This window comes from Stegostoma tigrinum, chromosome 1 (genome assembly GCF_030684315.1).
Source record: "Stegostoma tigrinum isolate sSteTig4 chromosome 1, sSteTig4.hap1, whole genome shotgun sequence".
Classification (NCBI taxonomy): domain Eukaryota; kingdom Metazoa; phylum Chordata; class Chondrichthyes; order Orectolobiformes; family Stegostomatidae; genus Stegostoma; species Stegostoma tigrinum.
Genome location: NC_081354.1, coordinates 138,247,944 through 138,266,469, shown reverse-complemented (window position 1 = coordinate 138,266,469; position 18,526 = coordinate 138,247,944). Strand labels below are relative to the sequence as shown.

The 18,526-nt window shown below is 44.6% G+C and overlaps 1 long non-coding RNA gene across 2 annotated transcripts in view; it reads right to left on the bottom strand.

Moving 5' to 3' along the window:
* LOC125456743 (uncharacterized) overlaps window positions 1-18,526 on the bottom strand; it is a 102,826-nt gene that overhangs the window by 69,456 nt on the left and 14,844 nt on the right. The window contains exon 1 of one of the 2 annotated variants that reach the window (XR_007248505.2): window positions 3,527-3,622. The exons of the other annotated variant lie outside the window; for it this stretch is intronic. This is a non-coding gene — a long non-coding RNA (uncharacterized LOC125456743). Of the gene's footprint in view, window positions 1-3,526; window positions 3,623-18,526 lie in introns of those variants that run through there. 2 annotated transcript variants of the gene reach the window in all.

Here is an 18,526-nt window from a genome sequence, read left to right as displayed (position 1 = left end):
GCTCATGGTAACCTCAACTGGTGTGAGAATTGAACCCACTCTGTTGACATCACTAACCAGCTGTCCAGCTAACTGAGCTTAAAGCAGCAACTGAGTAAGCATTTTGTGTAACAGCAGGTATTTCAATGAATGTTGCCAGTTGCTGTTATCGAGCATGGAAGAGCTCTAGCTGGGGCTTGCAAAGCAAGGGAAATGGTACTAATTCTCTCCATCCATTTTCTTCTTCAAGCCATCTCAGAGGCACCCGATTGCAGATGGAAAGCACGATGAAAGTCTACATTTAAACTGTCTGCTAAGGTTTTGTAGTATGGACATGTTTACGAGTATAAACTGTTGTCACACTGCAGTATCAAACTGCTAAATGGTTCTTAACTGAAAGTGAATGGGAAAGAAAAGGTCAGTCATATCCTCTTTCTCTACAGCATAAAGTGGTAATAATATTTAGTTGTCTGAGTCCGCACTGCTGGTAGATAAAAGGAGCCTTATGTCGTGATTGGTTACAGGTTTCCCTATGGTACAACTCAGGACACAATGCAGACTCAGTGAAGCATACCCAGGATTAAAGTTAAAAATAGTGGTATGTAAACGAACCTACTGCTTGCCAAGATAAACCCAGAACAGAACCCAATTTGTTGTGCAAAGCCTACAGCAGCCCGGTACAGAAAATTTAGCAACTATTTACAGGGATCACTTTGTATGTATTTCTTAGAGACACCACTACATGGCCCAGAGGAAATGGTTCTGTGCCATGTAGTATTATAAGTTGGCCTACACTCAAAACTGAATTCAATTTGATCTAAATTTAGTAACAGGCTAAGCAGGGTCATTTGAAACCAAGTATCTTCACTACAAAATATCTCAGGAATTTGAAAGTATGAAGAAAACAGTTTGTAAAAAGGGATGATGTGGCACATTTTAAAGAAGTGCAGGCTTAAGATCTGTTATTGTTGAAAATTAGACCTAAAATGTAAATTAGCAATAATGAAAATAAAGTGTGAAGTTTTGTTCCTGCAGGTTTGTAATGGTTAACATTCAAGCAGAATCCCGCAATTAAAAACGATTAATTCTATTGATGTTGCTCAATGCAAAGCATTTTCCTGCTGTCATATACACATATTTATAGTTCATTACCCAATTCTCTTCTTTTCTGGTTTCCTCCCATTTTCTTAAGGTTAAGGGCCAGCTGTTAAAACATTTTTAGTTGGACGTTGTCATTTCTCTGCATGAATCACATTCTCAATTTCTCTTCATTCTCCTCTCATTCCTGTTCTCTGTCGAAACTTGCCCCTTGGGCAACTGTGACCCTCGGTCTGTGTGGAATTTGCACATTCTCCCCATGTCTGCGTGAGTTTCCTCCGGGTGCCCTGGTTTCCTTACAGCCCAAAGATGTGCATGTTCGGTGGATTGGCCATGCTGAATTGACAATAGTGTCCTGGAATGTGCTGGCTAAGTGGATTTGCCATGGGAAATGCAGGGTTACAGGGATAAGGTAGGGGTAGATCTGGGTGGGATGCTTTTCAGAGGGTCAGTGTAGACTTGATGGGCCAAATGCCTTGGGATTCTATGAAACTAAGCAGAAGATCATCCTTCTACTCTCTCAACCTCATTAAACCATTGACCATCCTATTTCCCTCTTGAGGCCTCTTGCTGCTTGATATTGAAAATAATTCCAACTCCTCAGATACTGTCCTTATCTCATTCAGAAACTGCCATCACACCTCCTCCCACGCTACCACCACATTAACCCTTGATTCTTCTTTTATCCAAAGTACTTTCCTAATTCTGAGCTCTCTTTCCTTTCTAAAGCCCTTCAGCAAGATGTATTTCCTCAATCCGTGCCTGCCTTTTTCTCAACTTTATGGTTGAAGCCCTCCAAACAGATCTATGCCTATTTCAGCAATGAAATGAACCAACTTAAGGCCAAAGTGCCACCATCTGTAGTGGATGGTGTCCTGTCAATCCTCATCCTTCTAAATTTCACTGCAGTGTTTGACATGATCGACAACACCATCATTCCTCAACATCATTGCTTGCTTTTACATAGTCCATTCTGTTCGGTTCCAACCAAAGTGTCTCCAATCATGCCTTATTCCACCCAAAATAGTTACCTTTGGAATATCCTTCAGTGACAACAATCGAAGCAATGGGAGCAATGTGTAATCTAGGAGAGCCATGATGTGAAGGCGCCGAAGTCGGACCAGGGTGGAGAGAGTCACATGACACCAGGTTATAGTCCAATGGGTTTATTTGAAATCAGAAACGCTCAGTCAACCTGAAAAAGGAGCAATGCTCTGAAAATTTGATTTCATATAAGCTGTTGAACTATAACCTGGTGTCATGCAACTTCTGACTTTATTCCAGGGGAAGAGGTTAAGCCAGGTGTACAAGCTTTCAGAGATGGACTCGATGGGTCAAATTGTTATTTTTACCCTTCACGTTTTCAGAAGTATTTGAATCCAATTGTACTGTAAGTATTTAAAATATGTGGTGAATATTGAAAGTTCCATTTCTGTCAGTCATTTTATGGACATACTGAGCTAATAATTGATTATTGTCTTAGAGAAAGGAATTGTACAACAAAAACTCTGATTCATATGGAATCATCTAAAACAAAATAACTTGGCTTTAATTTTAACAGATTAGGACTGTCTTTACGTATTCCGCAGCTGAAATGAATTATTATTAACTGGACAGACAACTGCTGCTCGCATACCACCTCATGTACCACTCCACAACGTCCAGATCCAACGCATCAACCTCCGACATTTCCACCACCTAAAATCAGATCCCACCCCTGTCTGCTTTCCGCAGGAATCATTCATTTCATAACTCCCTAGTCGGCTCCAAACTCCCCACAAACCCTCCAACACACGCAGCACCTTTCCCTGCAACCACAAGAGGTGCAGCACCTGTCCCTAGGCCTCCCCTGTCACCTCCATCCAAGCCCCAAACAATCCTTCCAGATGCGGCAGAGATTCACCTGCACTTCATCCAACCTGATCTATTGTATCTGTTGGTCTGATGTGGTCTCCTCTATATCGGAGAGACCAAATGCAGACTTGGGGACTGGTTCGTGGAGTATCTATGCTCTGCACACAACAATCAACCTGATCTTCTGGTTACCATTCATTTTAATTCCCCAGATGACATGTTGATCCTTGGAATCCTCTGCTGTCCGAGGTTGCACTGGAGGAACAATACCTGATATTTCACTTTGGAGCTTACAGCTCAATGGCCTCAATATTGACTTTACCAGTTTCAAAATCCCTCCATCCTCAGCCTTATCCCATGGCCAGCACTGCCACCAACACAGCATGTCCTACCCCTAACCTAACCCGTCCATCTTCCTACTCACCTGTCCACTTCACCCTTCCCACTGACTAATCACAGTGAACCCTACCTGCATCCACCTATAACCACTTCTCGTACACTTGCCCCAGCCCCACACCCTCTCTCTATTTATTTATGGTGTCCCCAACCCCTCCCCAGTCCTGATGAAGGGTTTCGATGCAAAATATTGACTTACCTAGCTCCTCTGACCTGCTGTGCTTTTCCAGCCTCCCACCTGTAGACTCTGGTTTGAAGCATCTGCGGTCTGTATTGTCTCTGATTGTTGCTACCTATTCCAAGTGCTTTTATTAGTATTATAGGTCATTGAAGACACTCAGTGACAAGAGTTAAAGTATGCAAAACTAGAAAAAATCAGATTTAAAGGAGTGTAAAAGATGTCTGAAACAGTATTGGGTTAGCAATGGGCTAACCAAGTCTGACAACAGTTCAGCATAAACCTAAGGCTTGCCATTTTTAAATAGGTAACCTAATACCCACATTAAGGTACCTTTTGATTATCATAGCACCTTACATCCTCCACTAGGTACTTTTTAGTGTTTTCTATGGCTGAAGCAGCTACCCCAAACAGACATTTTATTTTGAAGCAAAGACCTTTGATGTAGAGCCATGGAGGAACAAGACTTCACTAATGTTACTGTTTCTGTGAGGAAATTCAGGCTAATGATCTGATGTTCAAATCCCACCAGCACAAGGAAAAGAATTTATATATAATTCCTTTGCAAATCAAAAATAAAAAGCTATTCTTTGTAATTATGACTGTGAAGTTGCCAGATTATCACGAAAATGCATCAGGTTCATTACTGTCTAAGAAATATGCTGTTCTAACCTAAACAGGCCGACATGATGCTAAACTCAGAACTGGTTGTCCTGGGGAGATGGTGTCAAAGTGGTTACTGAACTAGTAAACCAGAGACTCAAGCCAATGCCACTGACACAAAGCAGTACATCTCTGCTTTTGTATCCTAACCCTCTTGAAATGAATGCTAACATATCATTTACCTTCCTAAGTGCCAACGGAACCTGCATGTTAACCTTAAGACAATCCTGAACTAGGACTCTCCAGTCCCTTTGTGCTTCAGATTTCCAAAGTCTTCCCCCATTTATAAAATAATCCATGCCTCTGTTCTTCCTTCCAAAGTGCATAACCTCACAATTTCCTATGTTCTATTCCATCTGGCTCTTCTTTGCCCACTCTCCTATTCTGTACACGTCCTTCCACAGCCTCCCCACCTCCTCAACATTATCTGTCCCTTTACCTATCTTTGTGTCACCTGGAAACTTAGCAACAATGCTCTCTGTCTTTTATTAATGTCTAATATGAATAGTTGTGCTTCCAACACTGACCCCTGCAGAACTTCACTAGTCACCGGCTACCATCCAGAAAAAGGAAGGAAATCTAACTTTAGCAGGTCAGACCGACATGAGGCTTTGGACCCATAGCAATAAGGTTGACACTTAACTGTCTCCTGAAATGTCTAAGCAAGGAATTTAGTTCTAGGGCAGTCAGGGATGAGTAATAAATACTGGACTTTTCAGCAATGTACATGATTAGGATAGCGGAAATGGAGATTGTCAGAGCCAGCACAAGAGACAGGAGCTGCCGCATAAGGTGTCCTCATCACTGTCCCATTTGTGTGGATATTTTACACTGGCAGCTTACAAGGAGGATCGGTTGTCTTCTCCATGAAGGAGGTAGCTAATTTAGATAATTAAAGCCTGAATTATAGGCCATTTCAAGATTTCTAATGGTATTTTGCTAATGGTTTATGGTAGAGCTGGAAGGTCCCAGAAAAGCTCCCCAAGGAGTTTCGCCTCAATCCCATGCGGCCAACCATCCTTGGTCCCTTCAATTGTTTTGTTTCACTTCACTGTCCAAATTACATATGGTGTTGCCCTCAAAGTCTCCTGCCTACAGCACTCATCTGGATGGATGCATCAGGAGACTGCCTATCATTCTTAATTTGACAGTTAGGGTGGGTTCCTGTCATAAAATCAGAAAGCTGATCCCAGTTTCATCAAGGGTAGGCTCAGGGCCCACTATACAGTGCAAAAGTGGAGTTGTGAAGCCTGAGTAAGATCTATTCTAATGAATCACAGATTAAGAGTGCTGTTCTCTCTAATATGAACTCTCCGCTACTGTCACTGTCACCAGCATCAGTCACCAGATCTGGACCCAACTAAGGGCTTACTAGAACTGTGGAAGTGAAGGCATTGGAACAGATGTATTTCTGCATAAATCTGATGACAGTCCATCATCTCAATTGATCACTATTCTGAAAATTCACCAACTGTACTGCGTTGGCAATGTTGTGCCACAGGAGTTCATGCTTCAATCTCAACCTGTAGAGCTTAGATGAAGGGGCAGAAGATATAATTGCCAAATTTGCTGGTGACACAAAAACAGGATAGAGAGTAAGTTGTGAAAAGGATATAAGGTGTTTACAAAAAGGGATTGATAGGCCATGTAGGGGAAAAGATGTGGCAAATGGAGTATTACATGGGAACATTTGGAAAAACTAAACATTATTGAATTCCAGAGTTGCAAAGCTCAGACATGTAGAGTGATCTGTGTGTTGTCCTGCATAAATCACAAAAGATTTGTATACAGGTGTAGCAAGCAATAAGGAAAGCTCATTGAATATTTTCATTTATTGTGAGGAGAATCGAATACAAAAGTAGAGGCATCATGTTTCAATTCAAAATATTTCAAGATTCCACTGATCTTCATCAGCTACTCCCTGGCACTTGTGAGCTGCAAAATGACAAAGAACAAAGATCAAAGAAAATTACAGCACAGGAACAGGCCCTTCGGCCCTCCAAGCCTGCGCCGATCAAGATCCTCTGTCTAAACCTGTCATCTATTTTCTAAGGGCCTGTATCCCTTTGCTCCCTGCCCGTCCATGTGCCTGTCCAGGTACATCTTAAAAGACACTATCATGTCTGCGTCTACCACCTCCGCTGGCAACGCATTCCAGGCACCCACCATCCTCTGCGTAAAGAACTTTCCATGCATATCTCCCTTAAACTTTCCTCCTCTCACTTTGAAAATAGGGCCATTTCTACTTCAGTGTTTTTCCAAGGTTTTCTAGGCTCTCTTCTGGGAAGGAGGGAAGAAACAAACTTAAGATTGTATCTAATGGTATGTGTTCATCTCATGGAGGAAGAGTATTTAATGAGGGTGACCATCAAGGAGTAGCACGCAATCCTACGAGGATGTGAGTGAGTGACAGTGGTAGATGAGCATTTGAAGATGTGAGCAACTGGTCAGACAGAGAAGGATGAATGGATGTGCTATGTGTTCATGATGAGAGGTGTCGTTAAGCAGCTTAGAACATTCTCATGATGGGTCACCGGACCCGAAATGCTAACTCTGTTTTTTCCTTCACAGATGCTGCCAGACCAGCTGAGCTTTTCCAGCAACTTTGTTTGCATTGAGAAATAGAATGAAAGGCTTGTGTTCATTCTTCTTTTCTGGGCCTGATCATGACAGCATATCTTTCATTCCATCCAGACACTTTAGGCCTATGCTGCTGTCCTGTTTGACAATGTCTAGACCAGCCTTCTTGGGCTTTATTGCTGGTTTCTTACCCTCTTTACTTATTAATGATATCCTCCTGTGGCTCCCCACAGCCTCTAGCAGGACACCAGAAAAGGTGTAGCTTTTATCTATCTCACTGCTGTAGTGTGGGGGTTCCCTTGAGTCTGAGGTAATCCAGTATGGATTAGGATATCCTCCTTCCTGCTCTAACTAAGAGCCTTGTTGAGTAAACATGGCGAGATTTATTGCATTACTGCAAGTGTTTACAGATTACATGACTAAGACCCACATTATGAGAGACTGTTAGGAGCATACTCATGCCAGGTCTCCCCCCTGCTTCTTGAGTACTAGCACAATAGTGAGAGTAATAATAATTAATAGTAATAATCCTGTGCAGCAGAACCCCAACATCATCCAGGCTTGGAATGATGTGGCAAGTAACGTGAATGTCACACAAGCGCCAATCAATGACCAATCAAATACAAGAGAATCCACCTAATTCCTTTTGGTGTCCAATGACATTACCTTTGCTGAATCCCCTACAATTAACAGTCTGGAGCTTACCATTGACCAGAAATTAAACTAGACCAGTCATAGAAATACTATGGCTACAAAAGTCATTCAGTGTATTCTGCAGTGAGTCAGTCAGCTCTTGTCTCCACAATAGTCGTCCACCAGGCACAAGGCTCAAACCAACTGTGTGATTGAATTTACTCGACTTGGTTAGATGGGTGCATATCCAACATTTCTTTCATAGTTCAATACCATCTAGGAGGAAGTGTATTGCTTGAATGGCTCTTCACTTCTAATATTCACTCTGATCACCATTGACTCACAGTGGCAGCAGGAACACCATCTACAGGATGCATTGCAGCAACTCTCTAAGCCTCCTTTGATAGGACATTTGAAAAATACCATCTCTTTTACTGAGAAGGGCGTGGGCAATTGATGCGTGGGAACACTGTCATGTGCAAAACACAAAACATCTGACCTGAAACTATATCGCTGTTCCTTCAATGCCACTGTGTCAAAATTTTGGAGCTTCTGAAACTATCTATCTAATAGATCTGTAGGAGTCTCTGTTATTCAAGACTGCAGCAGTTCAAGAAGTCAGTTCATTACCACATCCTCCAGTGTAACTAGGAGTAGATTCCTTGCCTAGGCAATGAAATCCACATTCCACAGAAGTATAAATATCGGTGGTCACATGACTGGAGGAATTTACAGGAATAGGTAGGATCACACCAACGGGAGGATTTAAAAATAAAGAAGAGACATTTAAATGTTACCTTTACTTGTTAAATTGGAAGCCAACATGGATGAATGAGAGATAATAAAATGTGAGGCTGGATGAACACAGCAGGCCCAGCAGCATCTCAGGACCAAAAAAGCTGACGTTTCGGGCCTAGACCCTTCATCAGAGAGGGGGATGGGGTGATGGTTCTGGATTAAATAGGGAGAGAGGGGGAGGCGGACCGAAGATGGAGAGAAAAGAAGATAGGTGGAGAGGAGAGTACAGGTGGGGAGGTAGGGAGGGGATAGGTCAGTCCAGGGAAGACGGACAGGTCAATAAGGTGGGATGAGGTTAGTAGGTAGGAGATGGAGGTGCGGCTTGGGGTGGGAGGAAGGGATGGGTGAGAGGAAGACCAGGTTAGGGAGGCAGAGACAGGTTGGACTGGTTTTGGGATGCAGTGGGTGGAGGAGAAGAGCTGGGCTGGTTATGTGGTGCAGTGGGGGGAGGGGACGAACTGGGTTGGTCTTGGGATGCGGTGGGGGAATGGGAGATTTTGAAGCTGGTAAAGTCCACATTGATACCATTGGGCTGCAGGGTTCCCAAGCGGAATATGAGTTGCTGTTCCTGCAACCTTTGGGTGGCATCATTGTGGCATCATGGATGAATGAGATCAGTGGTGGTGGATGCCACTTAGATAGCGGAAGGCATCATTAGAAGAAGCAGTACTACTTTGCACAAAACTGAAATGGCAGTTTTAACTGTTCACACTATGGAAACTGAATAGGTGAGTAATTAGTAGTTTCTAGGAGTTACCTGCGAATGTCCCATTCTATGTTTACTTTCCACTATACTCCAGCTCCTCTTCTGAGCAAGCAGCAAAGACATCTGCTTGAAACTACCATGGTGTCACTTCAAAATGAGGATCACAGTACGAAGATATTGTTAAACTTCTATATAAATATTTGCAGTCTCTTTATGAATGTAGCTTTCTTAAAAAAACAGCTTAAATGTTGACAATATATATATTTCTTCCCATCTTAATATTCTGATGCTGCTCTGAACAAACAAATGAAATATCACTTCCATTTCATAGTTTGGCTGAATCTGAATGTGGGTTTGAACACACATTTGATCACACATGAAGCTATTATTTGGCACTTGATACAGTAAGCTCTGCATTACCCCTCTCAGAGGCATTAGCTTTCTTAGCAAATATTTACATGTCTAGTTTTAGGAGGCTTCTATATGCCCTATAAGTAAGGGGCATTCATCTTTATATCGATAAGATGCAACTTGGATTCCAAATTTTCAGAATTTAGCCACAATTTAATTTTGCACTCTCTAATATGCTTCGAAAGTATGAATCTATCTAAAAGTTCTTCCCTAAATTCAGGGGTGCAATTAATACTAATCCTTATTTTTCCAATACACAGTAAACTTCATCAGTGGAGAAAATTAATAGTCTTCCTGTCACCTCTCCGGATCTATAACCTTGTTGTTCAACCTTACTTCCACTCCTAATGTCTTATGGTCTTATAGGAATCAAGGGCTACAGGGAGAGTGCAGGGAAGTGGAGTTGAAATGACCATCAGCCATGATTTAAATGGCGGCGTGGACTTGATGGGCCGAATGGCCTTACTTCCACTCCTACGTCTTATGGTCTTATGTCTTATCCTGAGACTGGTATTTCAAAGGAGGTTGAATTCTCACCAGCTAAGTGGCCAATGTTATGCCATTACCTAGATTCAAGTATTCAGAAGTTATCACAAAAACTGGCCAGCGCACCAATGTTACACCTTCATATGTGCCATGTTACTCATAACGTGGAGGTGCTGGTGTTGGACTGGAATTGACAATGTCAGAAATCACGACACCAGGTTACAGTGATTTCTGGCCATGTGACTTCAGTTATCAAAAGTTTATCTTCACTGGCATATTCCTCTCATTCCTAGATTCACAACTCGCAATATATTTGGCTGGCACATAGGAATTTACAGGCGTCACAGACTTGTTGCATGAAACTGGTAATACATAAAATAATAAGTATTTGTAGCTGAAATAATAAAAAATGTTGTTAGCTTTTCATCTTGCTTTCATCAGGACAGAATTGCAAGAATACCATAAAGGGAGCAACAATTTATAGAGAATGAGAAGAAGGTGCTGATTGATTGGCAAGTGGACTCTGGTCAAGACATTGCCTTGAGGAATGCACTAAGGAACGGTTGTTCTCCAAGCTTTTGTTTAATTGAGAAATCATAAAGTATGAACTTTCATTTTCTGTTTGCAAAGGTTGTATGTGTGAACACATATAACTTCTAGTACAGAGATAATGGGAACTGCAGATGCTGGAGAATTTCAAGATAATAAAATGTGAGGCTGGATGAACACAGCAGGCCCAGCAACATCTCAGGAGCACAAAAGCTGACGTTTCGGGCCTAGACCCTTCATCAGAGAGGGGGATGGGGAGAGGGAACTGGAATAAATAGGGAGAGAGGGGGAGGCGGACCGAAGATGGAGAGTAAAGAAGATAGGTGGAGAGAGTATAGGTGGGGAGGTAGGGAGGGGATAGGTCAGTCCAGGGAAGACGGACAGGTCAAGGGGGTGGGATGAGGTTAGTAGGTAGCTGGGGGTGCGGCTTGGGGTGGGAGGAAGGGATGGATGAGAGGAAGAACCGGTTAGGGAGGCAGAGACAGGTTGGACTGGTTTTGGGATGCAGTGGGTGGGGGGGAAGAGCTGGGCTGGTTGTGTGGTGCAGTGGGGGGAGGGGACGAACTGGGCTGGTTTAGGGATGCAGTAGGGGAAGGGGAGATTTTGAAACTGGTGAAGTCCACATTGATACCATATGGCTGCAGGGTTCCCAGGCGGAATATAAGTTGCTGTTCCTGCAACCTTCGGGTGGCATCATTGTGGCACTGCAGGAGGCACCTGCAATGATAAGATCTTCTGGATGTGGATGCTGGTGGGATGGTAGGTGACGATAAGGGGGACCCAATCACTGTTGTGGGAGGGAAGAGAAGGGGTGAGGGCAGAAGTGTGGGAGATGGGCCAGACCAGGATGAGGACCTTGATGACAATGGAGTTGGGGAATCCTTGGTTGAGGAAGAGGGTGGACATTTCGGAGGCTCCCTTGGCTTAAGGCTCTTCCCTCCCACAACAGCGATCATTGCCATGGAGTGCAGTGGAGTCCGGGACGTTGGATGCCTTCAAGGCAGAGATCGACAAATTCTTGATCTCAGAAGGAATCAAGGGCTATGGGGAGAGTGTAGGGAAGTGGAGTTGAAATGCCCATCAGCCATGATTTAAATGGCGGAGTGGACTTGATGGGCCGAATGGCCTTACTTCCACTCCTATGTCCTATGGTCTTATGATCAGGTTTCCCTCATTAGAACATAGAACATAGAACAATACAACGCCGAACATGCCCTTCGGCCCTCAATGTTGCGCCGATCTGCGAACTGATCTAAGCCCTTCCCCCTTCACTATCCCATCATCATCCATATGCTTATCCAAGGACTGTTTAAATGCCCCTAATGTGGCTGAGTTAACTACATTGGCAAGCAGAGTGTTCCATGCCCTTACCACTCTCTGAGTAAAGAACCTGTCTCTGACATTTGTCTTAAACCTATCACCCCTCAATTTGTAGCTATGCCCCCTTGTACAAGCTGAAGTCATCATCCTCAGAAAAAGACTCTCACTGTCCACCCTATCTAATCCTTTGATCATCTTGTATGTCTCTATTAAACACCCTCTTAGCCTCCTTCTCTCCAGTGAGAACAGACGCAAGTCCCTCAGCCTTTCTTCATAAGGCCTTCGCTCCAGACCACGCAACATCCTGGTAAATCTCTGCACCTTTTCCAATGCTTCCACATCGATCCTGTAATGGGGTGACCAGAACTGCATGCAATATTCCAAATGAGGCCGCACTAGCATTTTGTACTGTTGTAGCATGATATCACGGCTCCGGAACTCAATCCCTCTACCAATAAAACCTAACACACCGTAAGCCTTCTTAACAGCACTATCAACCTGGGTGGCAACTTTCAGGGATCTATGTACATGGTCACTGAGATCCCTCTGTACATCCACACTACCAAAAGTCTTTCCATTGACCTAGTATTCTGCCTTCCTATTATTCTTCCCAAAGTGAATCACCTCACATTTATCCGTATTAAACTCCATTTGCTACCTTTCAGCCCAATTCTGCAGTTTATCCAAGTGTCCCTGCAACCAGCAACATTCTTCCACACTGTCCACCACTCCACTGACTTTAGTGTCATCTGCAAACTTACTAACCCATCCACGTATGCCTGCGTCCAAGTCATTTACAAAAATGACAAACAGCAGTGGTCCCAAATCAGATCCGTGTGGCACACCACTAGTAACTGGACTCCAGGCTGAATATTTTCCATCAACCACCACTCGTTGCCTTCTTACAGAAATCCAGTTTCTAATCCAAACTGCTAAATCTCCCTCAATCCCATGCCTCTGTATTTTCTCCAATAGCCTACCATGTGGAACCTTATCAAAGGCTTTACTGAAGTCCATGTACACCATGTCACTGTCCTTAACTCATCCACATGCTTGGTCACCTTCTCAAAAAACTCAATGAGGTTTGTGAAACACGACCTGCCCTTGATGAATCCATCCACCTACCATCCCATCAGCACCCACATTCAGAAGATCATCAGATGCCATTTCCGCCACCTCCAGCAAGATGCCGCCAACAGTCACATATTCCCCTCGCCTCACTTGTCCACCCTTCCAAAGGGACCGTTTCCTCCAGGACCCTCCTTCACCCCCAACACGTCCCAACAGCCCTACGGCACTTTCCCCTGTAGCTGGCGAAGGTGCAACACCTGCCCATTTACCTCCTCCCTCCCCAGTATCCAAGGGCCCAAATATACTTTCCAGGTGAAACAACACTTCACCTGTGCTTCCCAGAATCTAGTCTACTGCATTCGCTGCTCGCAATGTAGTCTCCTCTACATTGGGGAAACAAAGCGTATAGTTAGCGACCACTTCACAGAACATCTAATTTCTTCTCATAAAAATGGCTCCACCCCTCTCACCCACTCCAACCTCTCCCCCCACTGAACATGCAGCTCTCCACTCTATCTGCCCCAATCCCAACCTCACCATAAAAGACACGGACAAGGGAGGCGCAGTTGTGGTATGGCGCACTGACGTCTACAACGCTGAGGCCAGGCACCAACTCTCCGACACCTCCTCCTACTGCCCCCTGGCTCGTGACCCCACCCCTGATCACCAAACTATCATCTCCCAAACCATCCACAACCTTATCACCCCAGGTGACCTTACACCCACACTTCCAACCTCATCGTTCCCCAACCTCGCACCGCCCCCTGATATCTCCTTCCCAAAATCCATAAACCTGACTCCCTGGTTGACCCATTGCCTCTGCCTGCTCCTGCCACACCAAACTTATCTCCACCTATCTCGGCTCCATTTTCTCCCCCTTGGTCCAGGAAATCCCTACCTCTGTCGGTGAGACCACCCATGCCCTCCACCTCCTCCAGAACTTCCAATTCCCCAGTCCCCAACACCTTATTTTCACCATGGACATCCAGTCCCTATAGACCTGCATTCCCCATGCAGATGACCTAAAGGCCCTCCACCTTTTCCTGTCCCGCAGGCATGCCCAGTCCCCTTCCACTGATACTCACATCCACCGAGCCAAACTCGTCCTCTCCTTCAACAACTTCTCTTTCAATTCCTCCTACTTCCTACAGACAAAGTGGGTGGCCATGGGTCCCCACATGGGCCCAAGCTATGCCTGCCTCATTGTAGGTTATGTGGGACAATCCCTCTTCCACACCTACACAGGCCCTAAAACCCACTTCTTCCTCCATTACATTGCTGACTGTACCAGCGCTGCCTCGTGCTCCCACGAGGAGCTTGAACAGTTCATCCACTTTACCAACACCTTCTACCCCAACCTTAAGTTCACCTGGACCATCTCTAATACCTCTCTCACCTTCCTGGACCTCTCTGTTTCCATCTCGGGCAATCACCTAGAAACAAATATCCATTTCAAGCCCACCAATTCCCACAGTGACCTAGAATACACCTCCTCCCACTCACCTTCCTGCAAAAATGCCATCCCCTGTTCCCAATTCCTTTGTCTTTGCTGCATTTGCTCCCAGGATGAGGAATTCCACTCCTGTACATCTCAGATGTCCTCATTTTCAAGGATGGCAACTTTCCCCCCGCAGTGGTTGAGAACGCCCTTGACCGTGTCTCCCGCAGCTCATCCCTCACACCCCGCCCACGCAATAACAACTAAAAAAAAATCCCCCTTGTCCTCACATACCACCCCACCAACCTACGGATCCAACGCATCATCCTCCGACACTGCCACCATCTGCAATCTGGCCCCACCACCAAAGACATTTTTCTCTCTCCACCCTTGTCTGCTTTCCGGAGGGACCACTCTCTCCGTGACTCCCTTGTCCGCTCCACACTCCCCTCCAGCCCCACCACACCCGGCACCTTTCCCTGCAACCACAGGAAGTGCTACACTTGCCCCCACACCTCCTCCATCACCCCCATCCCAGGCCCCAAGAAGCCTTTCCATATCAAGCAGATGTTCACCTGCACATCTGCTAATGTGGTATCTGCTGTATCCGTTGTGGCTTCCTCTATATCAGGGAAACCAAGCGGAGGCTTGGGGATCGCTTTGCGGAACACCTATGCTCGGTTCACAGTAAACAACTGTACCTTCCAGTTGCAAACCATTTCAACTCCCCTCCCGTTCCTCAGATGACATGTCCATCCTGGGCCTCCTGCAGTACCACGACGATGCTCCATTTCAGGAACAGCAACTCATATTCAGCTTGGGAACCCAGCAGCCTAATGGTATCAATGTGGATTTCACAAGTGTCAAAATCTCCCCTCCCCCTACCGCATCCCAAAACCAGCCCAGCTTATCCCTGCGCGCCCCCCCCCATCTGTTCTTCCTCTCACTTATCCTCTCCTCCCACCTCAAGCCGCACCCCATATTCCTACCTACTAACTTCATCCTGCCCCCTTGGCTTGTCCATCCTCCCTGGGCTGACCTATCCCTTCCCTACCTACCTACCCACACACACCTTTACTGGCTCCATCCCTGCCTGTTTAACTTGTCTGTCTCCTCTCCACCTATCTTCTCCTCTATCCATCTTCAATCCACCTCCCCCTCTCTACCTATTTATTTCAAAACCCTCATTCCCTCCCGCATTTCTGATGAAGGTCTCAGCCTGAATCATTAGCTTTCCTCCTACAATGACACTGCTTGGCTTGCTGTGTTCATCCAGCTCTACACCTTGTTATCTTGAACTACCTGTTGTCTCTCACCTCAATGCACCACCCTGCTCCCTGGCCAACATCTCTGTCTCTGGCTTGCTGCAGAGTTCCAGTGAAGCCTAATGCAAGCTGGAGGAACAATACCTCATTTTCGGCGTGGGGACCTCACAGCCCTCCAGACTCAATATTGAGTTCAATAAGTTTAGGGCCTAAACGCTTCCATGTCCCAGCACCCCCTACTCCACACACCAGGCCTTGTAACCACATAGCCCGCCACTACACACGCCCTGTTGTTAGTCACTAACAACCCTCATTAACAACTATTCACCCTCCTAACCTGATTGTTAGTAATTCCCTTGTGTGCCCAACTGTCTTTTTCTCTCTTTGGGCTCTGTCTTATTGTTTACTCCCTACCTCACCCACCTCCCTGTTTTCTGCATATAAACTGACATTTTTCCAGCCACCATCAGTTCTGAGGAAGGGTCACTGGACCCGAAACATTAACTCTGTTTTCTCCTTCACAGATACAGCCAGACCTGCTGAGCTTTTCCAGCAACTTTGTTTTTGTTCCTGCTTTAGAGCATCTGCACTTCTTATGGTTTCAATTACAGCTAATGGGATGCTATCCTTCATTACAAGTTAAACATAAAAGTGAAGATGTTGTGCTTCAGTTATACACAACATTGTTGGGACCACACCTTGGATACCATGTGTAATTTTGGAGTCTCTGTTTAGGGAGCGATATGTATTGATGATTGTTCAAATGATGTGCACTGGATTGATACCTGAATTGAAGTCCGATGACACGTAACACCCAAAACGTTGACTTCTCCTTTCCTCCAGATGCTGCCTGGCATGGTGTGTTCTTTCAGCCTCCTGTTTGTCTACCTGAAACCTGAACTGAATGTATGTCTTATGAGGATAGGTTAGACAGGTTGGGCATGTTGCTACTGCAGTTTAGAAAAATGAGGGGTGTCTTGACTGAATTGTATAAGATTCTGAATGATCTTGACAGTGCGTACGTGCAAAGGATATTTCCTCTTGTGGGTCAGTCTGGAACATGGTGCTTCAGGATGGAGATGAGACAATTTTCTTTCTCTCTAAGTGTTATACAACTTTGGAACTCTAGATTCTTTACATTACCTTTACCCCTTGCTTTCCTATTTATTTTGTGTTACCCAGAAAACTTGGCGATTGTACATTCATGTTCCTCATCCAAGTCATATATAGGTAAGTAACTGTGGTGCCAGCACTGGTCACTGTGGCACTCTATATGTTTACATCCTAAAATTGCCCCTCTTACCTCTGTCTTCTATTAATTAGCCAATCCTCTATTCAAGCCTCCAACAGTAGGCTGTTATGGCCAAATGTGTTATACCTTATTAAATGCTCTGAAAATCCAAATATAACACATCCGTTGCTTCCGTTTATTGATTTCCCCTTCATGAAGCCATGTTGATGCAGTGTGATTATATTTGGTATTTCTACATAAACTGCTATTATATCCTTTATAATAAACGCTAACATCTTCCCAGCAACAAATATTAAGCTAAGTAGCGTATAGCTACTTGTTATCTTGTCATCGTAGACTATTATTTTGACTACAGAGAGGCTGACTTTTACAACCACTGGAGAGATTGTCAATTGCTTGAAAGCATGCTTCAATCGTTATGATATTCTCAACATTGTGATGATTGTCAATGGCCCTCAGCCCATGATGAATTTAATTACTTCAGGAATGGTTGTGAAGTTCCATCACCACACATCAACTCCACACTATCCCCAATCAAAGGAATCATGAAGAAATTCAACAAATCCAGCAAATGTACATCAACCATTCCTGGAGTGAAGGTGCAGAAAGTAATCCTGTACAAAGACTAATGTTAGGACACAGCCAAACTACTCTTCCAGTAACACTAAAGCTACTGAAGCCAGAAGTAACATGTCTGAGTGACAAAATCAAGGTGAAACAGCATTTCATTTTGATAAGACTGCTAAACCGTTACCAAAACTAAACAATGAGGAGTCACTCAGGGTAAAAATCTTCAACTGTCTCAACAAAAATCAGCTGAAGTGGCAACCTGGGACCTTGCATAGAGCAGTAGTCACCTCAGTTGTAAGTGGTGGATGCGAATGACAAGGTATACCAACATGGCCATAGGTACATATACACAACTGGATAAGCTGTTCCTCAACTCACGGGCGGCTTCTCAGAAAGATACAAAGTTATCATCTGCACAGGCCACAGATCAGCATTGGATCCAGAGTTCCAAGCAACGCAATGATGGAAATTGAACGGCAATAAGTATCCCAGCAACCTGAGCTCTGAACAGAGGACTACGCCCAGACAGGAGCTGCCACAGCTGTGATGATGCCATGGACTGATGCTTAAAAAACTCATAGATTATATGCAACATGCAACCATGACTGAACATGGCCCACTCTGAGACCTAGTCTGCAGTAGTAACCCAATATAAGGCCTAGACAGGTTTTTCTTGATTGCAAGAATTGACCATGACCCAATTCCTGTTCAATCACACAGATCTGCAGACTTGATTTGCACCATTCACCTGATTAAACATGGCCCTACCCTGGCATTGCTTTTTGACTGACTGGGACAGTGTGTCCATGATTGTGTCCATGAATCTTCCCACTAAGTCCCCGCTAAACACTCACCCCACTTTGAGTTACACAAACTGCCATTTTGTTTAATCCCATGAAGTGCGTTTGTTGCGGAAACTGCGGTTCCATGCTGCAACTCTGACGTTGACACAACACCATGCCATACAGGAACATTTCCTCCCATTTCTGACTGTAACATGTACAATTTCTTATTGTAAAATGTTGTCTGCCTTTCCCTCTGCTCTGAAGTAGGGAGGCCATAGTGTAGTGGGTCAATTATGTCAACGCAGTCAATCATTGCATCTCGGGACATCTCTGCAGGAGTTCCTCAGGATGGTGTCCTTGGTCCAACGCTCTTCAGTACCTTCATCATTGACCTTCTTTCCATTATTAGGTCAAAAGTGGGGATGGTTGCTAATGACTATATAATGTCAGCACCAGTCATAACTCCATAGATACTGAAATGTTCTGTGTCAAAA